General features: G+C 36.5%; 1 pseudogene; it reads left to right on the top strand.

The window, feature by feature from the left end:
• The first annotated feature begins 12,983 nt into the window (after window positions 1–12,983).
• On the top strand, window positions 12,984–19,062 carry LOC102829566 (annotated as a pseudogene).
• The last annotated feature ends 295 nt before the right edge of the window (window positions 19,063–19,357 follow it).

The following is a 19,357-nucleotide window of genomic DNA, read 5'->3' on the forward strand; positions in this document are numbered from 1 at the left end:
GGGACAATTGAACAAGATGACATAATCATAATAAATATCTATGCTCCCAATGAAAGAGCTCCAAAATATTTAAAGCAAACTCTTATAGATTTGAAGAAAGAAATAGATAAATCTACAATAATAGTGGGTGGTTTTAATACACTGCTTTCAAAAATGGATAGAACAAGCAGGGAGAAACTTGACAAAGATACAGAAGAACTAAACAACATAATCAGCCATATGGACCTCATAGATGTGTACAGAGCATTCAACCCAACAACAGCACAATACACATTCTTTTCCAGTGCTCATTGAACATTCTCCAGAATAGACCATGTCTTAGGCCACAAAACAAATCTCCGTAAATTTACAAATATCAAAATACTACAAAGCATCCTCTCAGACCACAATGCTATCAAATTATAAATCAACAATAGGAAGACCAAGGAAATAAAGTCAAATACATGGAAACCAAATAACACCCTGCTGTAAAGCAACTAGGTAGTAGAAGAAATTATATATGTAGAAATTAGGCCTGATATTCTTCCTTGAAGGTTAAATTTGCTGAGTCTATGTGAAACTTTTCTTTTTATTGCTGCCACTTTAAAGTCAATGTAATTCCAAATCAAACATTTGGATTCAAGGAAAGCTATCTTTCTACCAAGAGATTCAAACACCAAAGACACTTTGTAACTGTGTTAATGGAATCCAATTTTCCAGCATGAAACTTATCCAGTGCTCCAGAACTTAGCCTTCCTCACTCTCAACTTCTCAGGATCTGGGTCTTTGTCACCAAGAGTTATTATTCTTTTTGATTTCCTAGTGTTTCCTAGCAGAGCATGAAAACCAGTGGTTTGACATATTAACTAATTAATCTCTAAGAACACCATAATCTTAGCAAGATGTCACATGTAAACAACTTTAGGTCAGGTAGAAGGAAGTGTAGCACATACCAATAGGCTAAAAAAGATGACAATTTGATAAAGCCTTGGGGGTATCCTTAAAATGAGTCTGTATTCATTCCATACCAGTGCAAGGCCCAACAAACTTTTCATAGATTTTGAAAGCCATATAATCTCTGTTGTAACAACTCTGCATGGAAGCAAACAAACACAATTATGCAATACATAAACAAATGTGTTTCACTACGTTTCAGCAAACCAGCCATGGACTGATTTGGCCTGTGGACTTCAGTTTGCCATCTCCTGGTCTAGTATACCTGGTGTGGTACTGCAGGATAAGAATTGGATTTCAAAGTCAGTTTGAACCACAAGGTCGGTAGTTCAAACTCACTAGCCATTCCTTGGTAACCCTATATAGGGTCCCTATGAGTTGGAACAAACTCAATGGCACTTATCAGTTATAAGCTCAGTGACCCTAGATGACTGAGTTAATATATTTCAGATTTTGTTTTGTAATCTGAAAAGCAGGGCTAAAAATATTTCATAGGTAGGTGGTTTAGCTGTGATAAAATTAAGTATTCAATACAGAATTGATCATAAGGTTGTTGATGTTGCTAAGTGCCATTGATTCAATTCCAATTCATAGTGACCTTATGCACAACAGAATGAAACACTGCCCAGTCCTACACCAAATTCACTATAGCTGTTACATTTGAGCCCATTGCTGCTACTACTGTGCCAATCCATCTTTTTGGAGGCCTTCCTCTTTTTTGGTGACCCCACTTTACCAAGCTTGATATCCTTTTCCAGAGACTGGTCACTCCTGATAATATGGCCAAATTATGACAGACAAAGTCTTGCCATCCTGGCTTTTAATAACATTATGGCTGGACTTCTTCCAACAGATTTGCTTGGTCTTCTGGTAGCCCATGGTACTTTTAATATTCTTCTCTAACACCCAAACTCAAAGGCAACAATTCTCCTACATTCTTCCTTATTCATTCATTGTCCAAATTTCCATGCATATGAGAATATGAAAATATCATGGCTTGGGTCAGGCACACCTGAATCCTAAAACTCTCATCTTTACTCTTTTAACACCTTAAAGAGATCTTGTGCAACAGATTTGCCTAATGTGATATGTTGTTTGATTTTTTCTTCCATTTTTATAAGTCTTTTTTGATTTCTTGTAGTAGTGTTTTGTACTTTTCTTTGTATAGGCCCTTTGCTTCTCTGGTTACATTCATTCCTAAATATTTCATCCTTTATGTGGCTATTTTAAATGGTATTGCTTCCTAACTTCTTTTTCAGTAATGTCATTATTAGTATAGAGGAATCCAACTGATTTTTGTATATTGATCTTGTATCCTGCCACTGTGCTGAATCTTCCAATGAGTTCCAGTAGTTTATTTTGGTAAGTATTTGGGGTTTTCTATGTATAGGATCGTGTCATCTGCAAATAAAGAGAGTTTTGCATCCTCTTTGCCAACTTGGATGCCTTTAATTTCCCTATCTTGCCTTATAGTTCTGGCTAAGACTTCCAAAACAATATTGAATAGGAGTGGTGATAAAGGGCATTCTTGTCTGGTTCCTATTTTCTCAAAGAGAAGACTTTCAGTTTTGCTCCGTTGAGAGTGAAGTTGGCTGTTGGTTTTGTATATATGCTCTTAATTCTACTGAGGCATTTCCTTTCAATTCCTACTTTGTTGAATATTTTTATCAGGAATGGATATTCGATTTTGTCAAATGACTTTTCTGTAGCAATCGATATGATCATGTGGCTCTTTTTTAAAATTTATTTATATGGTAGATTACATTGATTTTTTTTTCTAATATTGAACCATCCTTGCACCCCTGATATGAATCTCACTTGGTAATGATATATTATTTTTTTGATGTGTTGTTGAATTCTGTTGGCTAGAATTTTGTTGAGAATTTCTGCATCTATGATCATGAGGGATAGTGTTGTTAAGTGCCACCGAGTCAGTTCCCACCCATAATGACCTGTATAGGGTTTCCTAGGAGCAGCTGGTGAGCTTGAACTGCCAACCTTACTGTTCAAATGGCTTTGCAGTCTGATACATTAGCCCACAGCACCACACCAGGACTCCATAATCATGAAGGATACTGCTCTATAATTTGCTTTCATAGTGAGGTCTTTCCCTAGTTTGGATCTGAGGGTTATGCTTGCTTCATAGAATGTATTAGAAAGTTTTCCATCTTTTTCTATATTCTGGAATAATTTGAGTAGAATTGGTGACAGCTCTTCCTTGAATGTTTGCTAAAACTCACCAGTGAAGCCATCTGGACCTGGACTTATTTTGGTTGGGAGGTTTTTGGTGACCTGGTCAATTTCTTCCTTTGTTATAGATAGGTCCGGTTCAAGTTTTCTACTTCACTCTGAGTAAGTTTAGGTAGGTTGTGCTTTTCTAAAAATGTATCTATCCATCTCCTCTGATTTTCAAATTTGTTGGAGTACAACTCTTCAAAATATTCTTGTATTATCCTTTGGATTTCTCTTGTGACTTCAACCATTTCTGTTTCTTATGCATGTTATTTGTATCTTTTCTTTCCTTGGGTTTACCAACGGTTTTTCAATTTTATTAATCCTTTCAAAGAACCAGCTTCTTGTCCTGTTGATTCTTTCTATAGTTTTCCTGTTTTCTATATAGTTCGTTTCTGCTCTAATTATTATTATTTATTTTTCTTCTGTTTCTAGTTGTTGATGTTGTGTTAATGTGTTAATTTTGATTCTTCTTTTTGGATTTGTATATTTATTGCAATAAATTGTCCCCTCAGCACTGCTTTTGCAATGTCCCAAAGATTTTGGTAAGTTGTGATTTAATTCTCAATTGTTTCTAGGAAATTTGAGAACTCACATTTTATTTCTTCTACTATTCAGTAGCTTTAAAGCAGGGTGTTACTCAGTTTCCATGTATTTTACTTTATTTCCTTGGTCTTCCTATTGTTGATTCCATTTTATAGCATTGTGGTCTGAGAAGATGCTTTATAGTATTTTGATGTTTGTAAATTTTTGGAGGTTTCTTTTACAGCCTGACACATACTGTATTCTGGAGAACATTCCATGTATACTGGATAATAATGTATATTGTGCTGTTGTTGGGTTGAATGCTCTGGACACATCTATGAGATCAAGTTGGCTGATTGTGCTGTTTAGTTCCTCTGTAACTTTGTCGAGTTTCTTTCTGGTTTTTCTATCCTTTTTCAAAAGTGGTATTAAAATCTCCCACTATTATAGTAGATTTCACTATTTCTTTCTTTAAGTCAATTAGTTTGCTCCATATATCTTGGGCCTCTTTCATTGGTAGTGTACATATTTATTATGGTTATATCATCTTGTTTAATTGACCCTTTAATCATGAGATAATGTCTATCCGCATCTATTATCCTGGTTTTTGCCTTAAAATTTATTTTATCAGAATCTATATTGCCACCCCTGCTTGTTGTTTATTGCAATTAGCTTGGTAATTTTTCTCTTCCTTTAACTTTTAGTCTGTTTTTGTCTTTGCGTGTAAAGTGTGTCTCTTGCAGACAGTATATTGAAGGATCTTGTTTTCTTACCCATTTTGCCACTCTCCCTCTTTTAACTGGTGTATTTAATCCATTGACATTCCGCGAAACTATTGATAGGTATGAAGTAATTGATGCCATTATGGTGTGTGTGTGTGTGTGTATGTGTGTGTGTGTGTGTGTGTTGGTTTCTTTGTTCTACATGTCTTCCTTTGCTGAGTTCATGTTTTCTGTATTCTTTCTTGTCAGTGTCATCATAGTTTTAATGTTTCCATGCTCTTTTTGGATTTTCATTTTCTTGGTATGTTGTGAATATTAATTTTCTTTGAGGTTACCCTATATTCTATTAACTTTTTCCTCCATTTATAACAGTCTATTTTATCCTGAAATCTACCTGACTGCCTCATCACCTGGGTCTTCGTTTCTATGTTTTTATCTTCTTTCATATTGTAATTGTTTTGATCATAGACAGAGTTCAGAGATCCTCTGAATTCTTTCTTATAGTTCTGTTATGGACTCTTCCATCTGTAGACTGAACTCTGGGTGGTGTTGCCAGGTACATCAGTCTCTGATTTTATCTGTTCTTGTTGTTTCTCAGTCCAAAGAACCCCCTTTAAGATGTTTTGACACACTGAAATGGCTTTGGCAAAATCACTTAGCTTCTGTTTATCTGGAAATGTTTTTATTAACACCATCATATTTGATTGACAACTTTGCTAGATCGATGATTCTTGGTTGGCTGTTTTTTTTTTGTTTTGTTTTGTTTTGTTTTTTCTATCCAGGTTTTATATATGTTTCCCCATTACCTTCTTGCCTACATGGTTTCTGTTGAGACATCGGAGCTTAATGCAATTTGCTTATCTTTGTAAGTAACTCTTCTCTTTTCCCTAGCTGTTTTCAGGATTCTTTCTCTGTATTTGATTTTAGAGTTATTTTGCAATGCCTTCAGTGCACCTTGGACTTCTTCCTTCAGCACCAGATCATAAGGTACAGTTGTTTAAGAAAGCTGATTCAATTTCATTAAACAATTTAACTCCCCATAGTCATAAAGCCAGCCTTAGAACAATGGAATGAAACTAGAAATAGTATATAAAGATATCTATTCCATGCATATTTGAAGCTAATTCCACTGAAACGCTGAAGCAAAATGTATATTGAAATTGTGGTCTGATGGGCCAAAAACAGCTCAATGATGAAGAATTTCTTTAGAAGCACTTCTAGAGCATAAAAGTAGGTTCCATCTTGGATCCTATTGAAGTCCAAGACTATTTTCAATTTCTCAAACTTTCCCCAATATATCTCCAAATCTCTATTTCACCTTAGTCCAGGCCCTCATCTTGAGTGCCTGTTGAGACACAGCTTTTTGGAAGAAGTACAGCCAGAATGCATTACAAAATAGAATGTGACTGGCTTACAAGTCTTCAAGAGGGAGCTTAGTTTCAGAGGGTGTTGGGGAAGGTAGAGTCTCCACTGAGTGGTTTCTAATCTGTCTAGATAGGGTTGGTGAAAGGAGATGGGGATAGTACTCTTGTGGTTCAAAAGTGAATAATTGATATCAGGAATGATTGCAATCATTGCGAATGTAAAGGCAGACATTTTGTAATAAAAGGAGGGGAGTGGTTGATCTTGCAGTCTAGGGACAGAGGACCCTGGGACATCAAGTGAGGAGAGCAGAGTGTGGGACACTATCCAGAGAATCGGGGATGCCACAGTTGGTGGCAGAGACTATGATGAGGAGAGATGGAGCGTCAGGGGACTCTAGACTCAAGGAGGGAGAGGGATTGTGTGCTGGTGGGGGTGGGCAGCCTTGCAGGGTATGTCCTTTGGTTGTTTGTTTGAATGATTACATATTCCTGAGTGCTTCGGTGTACATAAAAAAAATAAAAAAAAACAGGGACTAGAAGCAAATGCTGTTGAATGATGATGCAAGGAGGGATTGTGGGTCATTGTAATGAAACAATATACAATAGGATGAATGTAAAGCTGATGTTCTCCATTTAAAATATCACCCAATTCACAATAAAATCTTTAAACACACACAGACACACACACAATTTTTGTAGTTTCTGGTAAAGTTAAACATATACTTTTCTTTTGCTCTAGCAATCTTAATCCTAGATATTTATCCAAGAGAAATGACAATATATATTCACAAATAAACCAAATAAACCTGTATGATAAATTTTAAGCCTCTCCTTCCTGAATAAAAACAAACAAACCCACTGCCATCATGTTGATTCTCATGCATAGTAACCTTATAGGGCAGATTAGAACTGCTCCATAGGTTTTCAAAATATAATAATCTCTACTGAACAGACTCCCACATCTTTCTCCTATGGAACAGCTGGTGGGTTTGACCATCCAACCTTTCAGTTATCAGCCCAGTGCTTAACAAGTGAGTCATTCCATATGTTTAAAGAAACTTTAGTCATAGTTACCAGAAACTGGAAACAACACATATTCATCAATAAATGAATGTACAAATAAACAATGTTTATAAAATCTCATGCTATTCAGCAGTAAAAAGAAATGAATTTCTGATAAATGCAACAATATGATGAATCTCAAATGCATACACTAACTGAGAGAAGCCTGTCTTAAATGCAACATATTACATGCTTTGATTTATATGACATTCTCCAAAAGGCAAAATTATAGGACAGAAAATGGACAGACGGTTGTCAATGGTTCAGGGCTGGACTACAAACATGCAGCATAGTGAGTTTTCTTGGAGTATAACATCAAATAGAAGGAGTCTCACTGATGCAAAGGTTGAAAACTTGGTTGCTCGCTAAAAGGTCTGTGGTTCAAAGCCAACAGCAGCTGTAGGAGAAAACACCTGTAAATCTGTTCCTGTAAAGACATTAACAGCCTAGAAAATATTATTGGTGGGGCAGTTCTACTCTGTCTTTTATGGATGCTATGAGTTTGAACTGACTCAAGGGCACACAACAACAACAGAAACTATTCTGTATCTAAATATTGATGATGGTTATATAATTATGCATTTGTCAAAATTGACATAAATGTACACTATAAAAAGTACATGTTAATGTAGTGGATGCCAATTTTAAAAATCAGGGTGGGACAAAAGAGGGAATCAGAATCATGTCCCCATTTATATTTCAGAAGAACAACATCTCTTGGCATCTTTGATTCAGATTTAATTGCACATTTTGTTTTGATTTCATTGTTTTTATTTCCATTCTAGATATACTGCTTTACTTTCCATGCTGCAAACACCTTAGTGGTGTTGATCATTAACAAGGCAATCATGAAACTAGCTCTCTGGCCTTTATTTCTGTCCTCCTGCACTGAGTTGATAATGCTGTCCTGTGTTTATTACACTACAATTGCCTTTACTTCAACCTATTAGACAAAACACCTTCTATAAAGAGGAGTACCACAGCTCTGAGCATCTCTAAATGCTTTCAACTCTGTAAACAAGGCATTTATATAGAGTCAGTGCACAGTTTATTTATTCAGAATAAAAGTAGCATTCCTAAACTCACCTGAAAATAGGCAATTCTATCTCCTGCATATTAAAATGAGAATCTCTGTCATCTCCAGGTTTGTTGTAGGCTCTTAAAATGCTTTCCACTACTGAAATAACTTTCAGCTGAGAATCTTAAGAAGTTTGCTGCTCAAGTACTAAGCCAGGCTCTTTCATAGCCCAAAATATGCTCAAATAAACATTCCTTGCATTTACATATTGCTAAAGTCTGGTAGTGTAGTGTTATGAATCGGGCTGCTAATCCCATGGTCAGCAGTTCGAAACTACCAGCTGTTCCACGGGAGAAAGATGAGGCTTTCTGTTCCTGTAAAGATTTACAGCCTCGGAAACCCGGTACAGGGTCACTATGAGTCAGAACCTACTCCACAGCACATAACAACAACAAAAACAAAATTTTAAATGCTCTTTTAGTTAACATTATCGGATTCTACTAAACAACCCTGTATTTTAGGCAAAAACAATTTTTGCTTTCTTTGCAAAAGATGAAAACTGTGGCTCAGGGAATTATACAATATGCATGAGATCACACAAGTCAAAAGTAATGCAACTGGAATCAATATTCAGATCTTCTGATCCTGATTGTGTTGTCAGAATATTTTAATGAAAAGCAGGGACCAAAGTTGGTTTTGCATGATACTGGAAAAAAAAAAAAATATCAATGAAAAACTGTTTGTTTCCCCTGCTTTGGGAAGAACAATATACTGAAAAGAACTGTAATAATTCTCAGATGACTGAAGATCCTACATGTGCTTCAGGGTCCTCAATTCTGTGACCACCCATTCTTATCATGCTCTTGTTAAATGCGCGCAAATTAGTTCCAACTCATACAGACCCTGTTTAGGGTTTCTGAGGAGTGCAGGGTGAGTTTGAACTGCCATATGTTTACTATCAGGGGCAAGATAAGAGGTTGGAATCAAGGAAGTTAAAGCAGAAGTTATGGAGATTTATCCCCTGACTGGGAAACTCTCAGCTTGCCTCTAACTTCAGATGATTGGAAGACCAGGACCAACTGGTTTAGAGGCCCTTTGCTTAATTCCAATCATATATTATCCCATGAATTCTGTCTTAAATTCCAGCTTCCCAGTTCTTCATAATTTTCTTTCTAAGGTAGAACTGCAGTCCTTCTCTCCTTTTAATTATTGATTAAAGGGCCAGAATCATTCATAGCTCTACAAAATTCTTAAAGCAACAACAGCAACAGCAACTAGATATAACACAGAACTATGATTCAGCCCACTATTAATAAAATCCATTAATAAAATACCCAGTACTCTACTAGACTCAATGTCTAGTAGAGTACTGGGTATATAATAAAGGACAAATAATATTTTTTTGAGTACATAAGTGAAAAAAATGAATGAATGAATGAATGAAGTATAAAAGATGGTTTGGCTTCAGGGCAGAAATCTGACATTTGAGGGTGTTTTGATAATCACTTGCTTCCAAGAAGAATAGGATATTCATAGTTCCAAGCACACTGAGAAATATTTGCAGGTGGCCAGGCAATTAAAAACAAACAGGCAAACAAAACCAACTATAGCTATAATTGTGCTCTGATCCAGGTTAGAAGTGAAATCAGAAATCTAAGATCACAGAGTTTTTAGATTTCTTCTGAGTCCTTTTAATGCTAGAAAAACTCAGTTCAGGAGTTATTTTTAATGAAATGTACCTTGAGTAACAAACATTGCATTTTTCCCATGTTGGTTCTAAAAAATGAAACTCATATTCTAATTTTCCCTTTAAAGTCCTCTTGGAAACTTAAGAAACTCAAAAAATGTTGTCAATCTAAACAAACATCCCTGATTGAAATTTCCCTTCCTGAACACTCATTGAAGATTATGCATTTAAGGGCTTTTTATAACTTAATCTGCATAACCTTGAAGAATCTCTTCATCGTTTAGCTGATTAAAAATATTTTTCACAGCCTGTAAAGCAAAATACCAAGCTATGTGTATTTAATAAAGGAAATATGCTTTTTGTGCTCCATTAAGTCATTTGTGAAATTGCATTAGTGCCATGCCATTAGTACACCTCTTTCAGATACATCTGTGGCCATCTCTTGACAGGTTAATTAAGAATGTCATCAATCTACTTGGATTCGTGAAATGACCTTTTGATACAAAGAAAAATATCTACCTTATCAGGAATTACAAAAGGATAATTCCAGAGAAATGAATGGGAAAAGATACTATCAGACTTCTTGATAAATTATAATGGCATCCTTTAGACATATCAATAAATTATACTCATTTTGAGGTTAAAATATATTAAAAAATATAATATGTGAGCAGAAATCTGTGAATACAATGAACAGATTGGTGTTTAATATATGGTGACTTTTTTAAATGCCAAGTAAATTATTAGAATAAAAATTATGTGTCCATAGCTTGAAAACCATTAAACCACAAGTTATTGTTAAAATCGATAGCATTGTAGCAAGTATTCCTTAAAAAAAAAAAAAGTCACATTACTAATCCTAATATTTTTGCTATTATATGAAAGGATACTATTATAGCAAATGCTTTCAATGAGATTAATTACTGAAACTTTCCAAGATTGATTTCAGATGTCACATCTCACTTTCCTTCTGTCTTTGGTTTTTGGGTTTTGAACATTTACTGTTAGTGTATATTGCTTCCTAACCAATAAATTGAAGTAGAAGTGACTTTTTCTGATGTCTCATTGTTCCAATTAATCTAACATCTTTCCAATATTTTCACCATTCCTATCCCTCTCTCATTTCTCAATGTGAACTTTGCTAATATGTATTCATTGATATAAAAATTAACATCACCATCACCTACTCTGTGTCAACTCCAACTAAAAGTGCTCTCTTCCTATTCTTCTGACAGCATGTCATGCCTGCTCAAATAATTTCATAAAGGCCACTGGTATTGTTAGTAGTCATTTATTGGTATGTCCTTTATCTTCCCAACCAGAGTTTAAATTCTCTTTGGGCAATATAAAAGATGGTTAAAAGCTAGAATCCAGAATTATAAAGACTTGGGGTTAAATCTTGGGTCTGACATTTGAGATGTATAAAATAAGGATGACAATGTTAGATGAAATTGAGTGGCTTTAACTTTTTGGCTTTAATTTAAATTTAATTAAAAATATTTGGACTTATTTTCATTTTCTTCAGGTTCAGCCTGAACTTGCATATGAGCAATTGATTCATTCCACAGTCGGCCACTGACCTTATTTTGGACAATGATACTGAGTTTCTCCATCATCTCTTCCCATTGATTTGATTCCTGTGTACTCCATCTGGTGAGGTCCATGTGTACAATAGCCTCTTATGTTGTTAGGAAAAGGTATTTGCAATGAATTGGTCTTGTAAAATTCTATCATATGTTCTCCAGCATTGTTTCTATCACAAGACCATATTCTCCAAATACTGATCCTTCTTTTTTGGTTCCAACAACAAGCAATTATCAATGCATCTTTATTTCATATTTGATCAATTTCAGACTGAAGAAATTTGTAGATTTCTTCAATATCACCATCTTTGGTTTTAGTGGTTGGTGTGGAAATCTGAATAATAGTGGTATTAATTGTGGAGTTTTTTCTGTAGCCATATGGATATTATCTTATCACAAAGAGCATTGTACTTTAACATCAATCTTGAAATGTTGTTTTTGAAGGTGAATGTGGTGCCATTACTCTTCAGTTTGTTGCTCCCAGCATAATAAACCATGTTACTGATGGTTGTTAAGTGCTGTCAAGTCAGTTACAACTCATGGTGACCCTATGTACAACAGAACAAAACACCAACCAGTCCTATGTCATCATCATGATTGCTGCTACACATGAGCCCATTGTTGCTGCCACTGTGCCAATCCATCTTCTTAGGGGTATGCCTCTTTTTTGCTGTCTCTCCATTTTACCAAGCATGATGTTCATCTCCATGGACTCGCCCCTTTGATAATATATGTGCCCAAAATGTAGAGACAAAGTTCTGGTCATCTTGACTTCTAAGGAGCATTCTTCCATCACAGGTTTGTTTTTGTTTTTTTCTTCTGGCAGTCCATGGTACCTTTAATATTCTTCTCCAACAGCATAACTCAGATGCATTAATTCTTCTATGGTCTTTTGTATTCATTTGTCCAACATTTGTCCAACATGCATGCAAAGCTACTGAAAATACCATGGCTTGGGTCTGGTACATTTTAGACCTAAAACTGGCATCTTTGCTCTTGAATGCTATAAAGAGATCTTTTGCCTCAGAGTTGCCTGATACACTACATCATTTGATTTCTTGACTGCTGCTTCCATGAGTGTTGATGGTGGATTCAAGCAAAATGAAGTCTTTGACAACTTCAATTATTTTCTTCATTTATCATGATGTCATTTATTGGTCCATTGGTAAGAGTTTTGTTCTTTTAACATTGAAATGCAATCCATACCAAAGGCTGTGGTTTTGGATCATCAGTAAGTATAATAAATAATGTGACTGTCCATTCCAAAATGACCACCAGCAGTCCATTATAGCTCTCTAATGCCTAAGATTTTGATCTTTATGCATTCAATTTCATTTCTTACCATTTTCAATTTCCCTAGATTCATATTTCATAAAACCCATATTCCAATTATTAATAGATAGTTTCAGCTATTTCTTCCCATTTTAAGTTGTGCCATATTAGCAAATGAATATCCTGAAAGCTTTACTCAATCCATGTAATTAAGGTTAACTCTATTTTGAGGAGCCTGCTCTTCCACAGTCATGTTTTCAATGTCTTCCAACCTGAGAGGCTCATCTTCTGGCACTACATCTGACAATATTCTGCTGCTATTCATAAGTTTTTGAGTGGCTTCATACAATAAGCACTGGACTGTGAACCACAATTTCTGCAGTTCATGCCTGCCAGCCACTCCATGCAAGAAAAAGTCATTCTGCTCCCTCAAAGATGTTTAAAGCCTCAGAAGCTGTATACAGGGTCAATGTGTCAGAATTGACGTGATGGCACTTAGCAACAACAAAAACCATTCAGAAGTGGTCTGTCTCTCCTTCTTATCAGTATGTTTTACTCTAGAAACTCCACTATAACCTGTCCACCATGGGTGATCCTGCTGGTATTTAAAACTTTGGTGGTAGAGCTTCTAGGTTCACAGCAACACACAAGCCATCACATTTTGACAAATTGACATATAAGTAAAAAACCGATCATGTTAGTGGCTACATTATATAATGGAATTCCCCACAGACTTAATACTCTGTTATATATTCATTCAAATTCATTTGAAGGACATTCAAAAAGTTATACACCAGAGGTGGGGCTTGATGGCAGATAGGGTGGAGGTGCAATGAAGATCTCCATCAGCAATACCACAGAATACCAGGCAAAGCACATTCAGAGCAGAGATCCAAAACTCTTAACCACATACATAGGAATATTCAAAAAGTTTGAAGGCTTATACCTAGTAGAACTTGTAGTGGAAGTAAGAAATCTAGGACTTTAGAATCTGCCAGGTTCAGGGGCCTGGAGTTGACAACTTGGGCGAGACCAAATGGCAAGACCAAGCGGGGAAGTAAGCAGACATGCCATGAACTAAGGCCTGTGGGAACCTCAGAGCAATGATGACAATATTCTTTGGTTTTGTTTTGTTCTTATTTTGGGGGGAAGGGGACAGTAACTGTTCATTGGCCTCTAACTGTCTGCGCACCTCCATTCTGGTGACTATAGGGGGTGCCTGAGTGAGTGGAAGCCACCCACCTCCACCAATGGAGGGTTCTTCTACAACACATGTGCACAGATCCTCTCAGCATTTAAAGAGACAGGCAGCTCAAAACTGCCACAGCCAGCCATGAACTGCTTATTAATAGGGAAAAGGCCAGAACATGGGTTGTGGAGAGGCAGAGAGATTAAAAACAAAACAGGCTGGAAATTAAATCCTGAGGTACAGCATAACAACCAACAGTGGCATCTTGAAATTTATCAGAGGGCCTTCAATACAAGAATCTAAAAGAGGATATTAAAGTCATACTCATATTAGGTTACAGATTTTTTTTTTTTTTCTTCTGTCTCTCTTCTCATTTTTCTGTGATTATAGACTACAGTACCTAATCTGGTTTTTTGTTTTGTTTGGGGAACTTTATTTCTTGTTTTGTTTTTGTTGTTGTTGTTGCTTTTTTGTATTGTTTGTGTTCCCCGTTTTACCTTTAGGGGACACTTTCTATCCTTTGATTATCCAAGAAGAGACAGCAATTGCTCCCATATAGTCAAGGTACAAACACAACCTATAAAGCCCCATAATCCAGGCAAGAACCAGTACCAAATGCCATACACCAGGGAGGCAAACAACACATGTGAAAGTTACTCTGAGTTAAGCAATAAGAAGAGTAAAAAGGGAAGCCCACATCCTGATCACATCTACCTGGAGGCAATCAAAAAGCACACACACACACACACAAAAAAAAAAAAAACACTCAATTAAGTATTCAGGCCACAGATAAACACTAAACATGTCCAATAAGCAAAAACAGATGGTCGTATCAGCACATGTCCAGAAGGAAGATAAAATGTCTAAGACAAATGACCTAGAGGAAGACCTGGACTCATTTCTGGAAGGAGGGCAGGCCTTGGAAATGCATGAGAAGGAATTCAGAAAAATGATTGTAGAATGTTTCAAAACACTTTACAATGGAGTAGAGAAAAATAAGGAAGAAGTCAGGAAAGTGCTACAGGGACACTCAAAAGATATAGATATAACATTGAAAACAATTCAAAACCTACAGGAAGATGTTTAAATGATTAATAATAGAATATCAGAAATAGATAATACACTGAAATGGCAAAGGAGTAGAATAGAAGAGATGGAAGCCAGAACTAGTGAGCTGGAAGACAAATCTCTCAATGCTACTAAGATAGAAGAGCAAGCAGAAAAAAGGGAAAATAAAATCTGAAGAAGGTCTAAGATTCATGTTGGACAACATGAAAAGAAATACCTTAAGAATTATTTGCATTCTGGAACAAGAAGAATCATACAAGTCCACAGATGAGATAGTTGAAGAGGTTCTGGAAGAAAATTTCTCAAACATCCTGAAAAATGAAAAGATAAGTATTTAAGAAGCACAACAAACCTCAGGAAGGATAGACTCCAAAAGAAAATCACCGAGACATATCATAATCAAGTTTTCCAAAATCAAAGATAAGGAGAAAATCCTGAAAGCAGCTAGGGAAAAGAGAAGCATTACATATAAAGACAAGCAAGTCAGATTAAGCTCAAATCTCTCAGAAAAAAACAAAAACATGCAGGCACGAAGGCAAGGTGGAGACATATATAAAACCCTGAAAGAAAAAACCTGCCAACCAAGAAATCTTTATCCAGCAAAGCTATTAATTAAATACAATGGTGTAATTAAATAATTCCAGGATAAAGAGAATCTAAGGGATTTTGCCAAAGCCAACTATGCATTACAAAACTTCCAAAAGGGAGTTATGTGGACTGAGAGCCAACAAGAATAGACAACAACCAGAGATTGACGTACGTGGCAGCACCTCCCAGAACTATATCAACATATGGAAGAGTCGAGAAAAGAACAAAACTATTAAAAAAAAAAAAAAACTCGGAGAATCTGGGCAGTCAGTATATGTTCAAAACAATTACAAAGTGAAAAAGGTAATCGCATAGGAATAAAGATCCAGATGGTGAGAAGGTCAGGTAGATTACAGGATAAAATAGACTGCAGAAATGGGGGGGGGGAGTTAATGGAATACAAGGTAACCCAAAGAAAATTAACACTTCACAACATAGCAAGACAATGCAAATCCAAGAAGAATATGGAAACATTAAAACTATGAGGATATTCACAAGAAAGAACACAGAAACCATAGACTAATCACAGGAAGACGTGCAGAACAAAGAAAGGAGCAACACCACACACATACACCAAAAACAAACAAACAAACATAGTAGCAGCAATTAATCCATACCTATCGATGATTACACTGGATCAAATTCACCAGTTAAGAGATGAAAGGTGGCAGAATGCATTAAAAAAAAAATATCCTTCAATATGTTGTCTGCAAGAGACATATCTCACACAGAGAGATGAAAACAGATTAAAAATCAAAGGATGGGAAAAAAATATACCAACTAATTGCAACCAAAAATGAACAGGAGTGACAATACTAATCTCTGATAAAATAAACTTTTAGGCAAAAACTAGCAAAATGCATTAAGACATAAAGATGGGCATTATCTAATGATTAAAGGGAAAATTGAACAAGATGACATAACCATATTAAATATCTATGATCCCAATGAAAAAGCACCTAAATATATAAAGCAAACTCTAATAGATTTGAAGAAAGAAATAGACAAAGCTACAGTAATTGTGGGTGATTTTAATACACCACTTTCAAAAATGGATTGAACAACCAGAAAGAAACTTGACAAAGACACAGAGGAACTAAACAACACAATCATCCAACTGGACTTTATTGATGTGTAAAAAGCATTCAACCCAACAAGAGCACAATACACATTCTTTTCCAGTGCACATGGAACATTCTCCAGAATAGACCATGTGTTAGGCCACAAAATAAGCCTCCATAAATTTACAAATATCAAAATACTATAAAGCTTCTTCTCAGACCACAAAGCTATCAAATTAGAAATCAACAATAGGAAGACCAAGGAAATCAAGTCAAATACATGGAAACTGAATAACACCCTGCTCAAAAGCAACTGGGTAGTAGAAGAAATAAAACATGAATTCACAAAGTTCCTAGAAACAAACGAGAATGAAAACACAACATACCAAAATGTTGGGACATGGTGAAAGAGGTGTTTAGAGTACAATTTATTGTAATATATGCACACATCCAAAAAGAAGAAAGAATCAAAATTAACACATTAACATAGCATCTGCAACAATTACAAACAGACCAACAGAGGGAACCTACAGTCACCAAAAGAAAAGAAATAATAAAGACTAGAGCAGAAATAAATGAGATAGAAAACAGAAAAACTATAGAAAGAATCAACAGGACAAAAGGCTGGTTCTTTGAAAAGATTAACAAAATCAACAGACTGTTGGCAAACCCAACAAAAGAAAAAGGGAGAAGACACAAATAACACGCATTAAAAACCACACAGGCAATGTCACTATGGAACCAAAGGAAATCAAAAAGGATAATAACAAAACACTATGAAAAGTTGTACTCCAAATATTTTGAAAACTTAGAAGAGATGGATACATTTTTAGAAAAACACAACACATCTAAACTTAAACATAGTGAAGCAGACAACCTTAACAGACCCATAACAAAAGAAGAAATTGATCAGGTCATCGAAAAAACTCCCAACCAAAAGAAGTCCAGGCCCAGATGGCTTCAATGGTGAGTTCAAACAAACATTCAGGAAAGAGATGTCAAAAGTTCTACTCAAATTATTCCAAAATATAGAGGAGGTTAGAAAACTTCCTAATACATTTTAAGAAGCAAGCATAATCCTGATACTAAATCCAGGGAAGGACATCACTAAAAAATAAGATGATAGACCAATATCCCTCATGAACATAGATACAAAAATTCTCAACAAAATTTTAGCCAACAGAATCAAAACAGAATAAAAAAGAAAATACATGATTATTGATGGGATTCAAGTGGGATTATCAAGTGGAATTCATATCAGAGATGTTCAACATTAGAAAACTGATCAACGTATTCCACCATATAAATAAGAAAGAAGAAAAGAACCACATGATCATATCAATTGATGCAGAAAAGGCATTTGAGAAAATCCAACATCCATTCCTGATAAAAACACTCAACAAAGTAGGAATTGATAGGACATTCCACAACATAATTAAGTGCATATATACAAAGCCAACAGCCTATATTACTTTCAATGGAAGGAAACTGAAAGCCTTCCCTCTGCAAACAGGAACCAGACAAGGATGCCTTTGTCACCACTCCTATTCAATATTGTGCTGGAATTCTTATTCTATACAGCAGGACAGGAAAATTAAAGGCATCCAAATTGGCAAAGAGGAAGTAAAACTCTCTCTATGTGCAAATCATATAATCTTATACGTAGAAAACCCCCCAAAAAAAGCTACTAGACCTCACTGGACGATTCAGCAAAGTGGCAGGATATAAGATCAACATACAAAAATCAGTTGGCAGTCGGAACCTGGTTTTCATCTCCTTGGTCAATTGAGGAAACTTTGTTCAAGAAGTCTAAGGAGAATAGGGCCTGGGAAAGTCGACCCTCATAAACAGCCTGTTCCTGACTGACCTCTACCCAGGAAGAGTCATCCCCGGAGCTGCAGAAAAAATTGAAAGAACTGTCTAGATAGAGGCCTCCACAGTGGAAATTGAAGAGTGAGGGGTCAAACTGCAACTGACAGTGGTGGACAAGCCTGGTTACGGCAACACCATCAACTGATGAGACTGTTTAAGGACCATCATCTCCTACATAGATGATCAGTTTAAATGCAACCTGCACAACGAGAGTGGCTTGAACAGGCAGCACATCATCAATAACAGGGTTCACTGCTACTTCTATTTCATCTCCCCCTTTGGCCGTGGACTGAAACCCCTGGATGTCACATTTATGAAGTTGATCCACAACATGGTGAACATTGTCCCTGTCATTGCCAAGGCTGACACCCTCACTCTGAAGGAGAGTGAGTGCTTGAAGAAAAGGATTCTGGATGAAATTGAAGGACACAGCATCAACATCTATCACTTACCTGATGCCGAATCGGGTGAAGATTTTTAAAGAGCAGACCAGGCTTTTCAAGGCCAGTACCCCATTTTTGATGGTTGGATCCAACCAGCTGAATGAAACCAAAAGCAAGAAGGTCCAAGGCCACCTCTACCCATGGGGGGGTTGGGGGTGGAGGTGGAGAACCCAGAGCACAACGACTTTTTGAAGCTGAGGACCATGCTCATAACTCACATGCAGGATCTACAGGTGACCCAGGACCTCCACTATGAGTTCTGCTCTGAGAGGCTCAAGAGAGGTGGCAGAAAAGTGGAGAACAAGGACATGAATAAAGACCAGATCTTGCTGGAAAAGGAAGCAGAACTTCAATGCACACAGTCGATGATTGCCAGGATGCAGGCACAGATGCAGATGCAGGCTGGGTATGGGGACAGCAGTGCCCACCGTTACCACGTGTGAGGACAATAACAAAGCATTATGAAACAGTTTGTGCAGATGAAAAGCAAAAGAAAGACCTCCATTGGTCCACCGAGGCTGGAGCCTCCTGCTGACTGAGCTGCTCCTATTCCCGGCACTTAATGGTGTATTGGCCTTGCCCCTCAAAAGGACTCCGCAGATAACTGGGGCTCATGACTAGGGAGGGAGAAGTGTTTGCCCCAGTGGATGGTGGGGGTTGTCCTTTCACCTGACCATCTCCTCAGAGGCAAGGGCAAAAGGTTGATTCAAGACCCATGAGTCCAACATAGACAGCTGG

The sequence above is a fragment of the Chrysochloris asiatica genome, unplaced genomic scaffold (genome assembly GCF_000296735.1).
Source record: "Chrysochloris asiatica unplaced genomic scaffold, ChrAsi1.0 scaffold00051, whole genome shotgun sequence".
NCBI lineage: Eukaryota > Metazoa > Chordata > Mammalia > Afrosoricida > Chrysochloridae > Chrysochloris > Chrysochloris asiatica.